The sequence below is a fragment of the Penaeus vannamei genome, chromosome 29 (genome assembly GCF_042767895.1).
Source record: "Penaeus vannamei isolate JL-2024 chromosome 29, ASM4276789v1, whole genome shotgun sequence".
NCBI lineage: Eukaryota > Metazoa > Arthropoda > Malacostraca > Decapoda > Penaeidae > Penaeus > Penaeus vannamei.
This window is the reverse complement of record NC_091577.1, coordinates 4,531,738-4,534,044: the sequence shown is the minus strand read 5'-3', so window position 1 is coordinate 4,534,044 and position 2,307 is coordinate 4,531,738. Positions and strand designations below refer to the sequence as shown.

The 2,307-nt window shown below is 43.3% G+C and overlaps 1 protein-coding gene across 1 annotated transcript in view; it reads right to left on the bottom strand.

Moving 5' to 3' along the window:
- LOC113818830 (golgin subfamily A member 6-like protein 6) overlaps positions 1–2,307 on the bottom strand; it is a 121,919-nt gene that overhangs the window by 92,016 nt on the left and 27,596 nt on the right. The window lies entirely within an intron of this gene.

Sequence of the window (2,307 nt, the reverse complement as noted above, 5' to 3'; positions counted from 1 at the left end):
CTTATTCAATGATATCTGTGTTAAAGATTAATTATATTATACAGCTACTACGATTTCATGTTGTTCGTGAGTTTCGCTTATCTTAATCACAAACCTCACCTCATCATTATTACATGGTCCTTGGTGACAACCCCCAGCTGGGTATGGACATGTAATTAGTGTTAAGGTAATTAATATTAAGTTGTCCTTTATGTGCTGAGCTGCACACTTATCGCCCAGGCGATTATGCACCACGCTGCGCCCTTCTTATAAGACTATACGTGAGAGATTATCACTGGTATTCCCCAAGAAGATGGGATGCTTAATTTGCGTTCTGCATATGAGTTCGTCCGTTGATATCCCTTCTACGATTGGGCCCATCATCACTATTCCTCAGGGAATCTATCTCAAGTTTAAGTATCACTCACAACCATGAGGGTTGCTTTTCGGCTGTCAGTTGTCTCAGGGAAGCTGACCCAAACCCGCTTGCATCATGCATTGCTCTGCAAGCTGATCTGTTCTACAACAGACCAGTCACCGTTTCATTCATTTTACATACTAATTAAAGTACCATTTTGTATGATTTTGCATAGTAGTTGATTAATATTGCAATTACCATAAGTTTATTGTTATTAGCGTGAATGTTTTTTTTTCATGCAGTCAGATCGGTGATTATTTTCATTAAGCTCAACCTACATTGCCACCCCTACCTACATACCTAACCCCATCCCCCCCATCCTCACCCATACCTCTTTTACCTCTCCCCCCCATCCTTCCCTTGGAATTACATGCGTACTGTTGCCGGAAGATAACCAACTTGCGCCAATCGCGCATTCTTGTCTTGCATTACATTTTATCGTGCAAATGTTGTCTTGAGAAAGCATATTTGATGTAATGAGTCGCTCCTGAAGTATGAGGACTGCATTACCAGTCTCGAATTGCTGTTGGTGATGTATGATAGACAATTTCAATGAAATGAGATACATTTACTATCAGTCAGACGTATACTGTATGCACAATTGCACTGCACTGGACACTGCTGAACTCTGCATTGTTGCATTTTCCTTCTTTTCCTAAAGGAAGTTAGTCGTTCAAGACGTTCTTGTGAACTGTGACACCTTTTGCTTCCTTGTAGTTCTGCACAATGCTTCTCTCTTGTAGATTTTCATCTGCTATCTGAGACAGTTGCAACTCAAGCAAGTCCTTGCGTACTATTGCAATTGTCTCCCTAAGCATGCTCCTCTGTCTATCCTTGGACAGTGCATTATTAAAAAAAAAAAAAAAAAGCAAATAATTGAATTAACACTGTCACTGCAATTTGATATATTTTGATTATATCTTACAGCCCTTCCTATCACACAACCCTCCCCCCCCTGTTTGCCCTTCTGTCTCTGCCTCCAGTGTACTTATTTCAGAGAACGCCAGCACCAGACCGTCACGGACGACGGTTAGTAGCGTATGCTGAGTGATCTGAGGAATGAGGAGTGCCTTCCCACGTCCCCCCAATGATAGGGACTACAGACCACCTATTGAAAGCTACAAGCCAGTTGACCGACGGCAGCACACTTGACCAGGGCTCTCGGCCCTGACCAGACCTCCTCTTGGGGTCGCTCCCCACGTGCGCCCTGCTCGGCGTGCCTCTTGGGCTCCCTTGCCTACAACTGGACCAGCACGAGACACAGCCCAAGAGAGAGAGAGAGAGAGAGAGAGAGAGAGAGAGAGAGAGAGAGAGAGAGAGAGAGAGAGAGAGAGAGAGAGAGAGAGAGAGAGAGAGAGAGAGAGAGAAAGAGAGAGAAAGAGGTAGAGATTGAGAGAAAGGGGCAGACAGAGCAAGAGAGAGGCAGAGTGAGAGAGTGGGAGAGAGAGAGAGAACCAAAATGAAAACAAAAGATGAGACTAAGGATGGAGGAGGAGAGACAGGGACAGATAGTCAAAGAGGCAGGCAGGTAGGCAGATGAAGTGATGTCACCAAGTTTTAAATCATGAAGTTGTAAAAGTGCTGTGCAAATAGTTTTATGTTGTAAAGTGATGTAAGTGACATTACGAAGCTCAGGAAGTGATATCATTACAGTTGTCAAATTTAAAGGATGTGTTGTCACTTTTCATCCTCCATATTTACTTTCACATACTAATAATTACAGTCACATATGGAAGTGATGTCAGGCTATGTCGCAACTGGACTTCTGTGACAAGTAAGTGATCTAGCTGCCTTTGACACCAATGGTTATCATAGGTTCCACATTCCTCATCTGGTCAAAGTGCAGGAATTTCTTGTATACATTGGATGCTTGGATCCCATTCATTACTTGCAATTGAGATGCCTCCTCC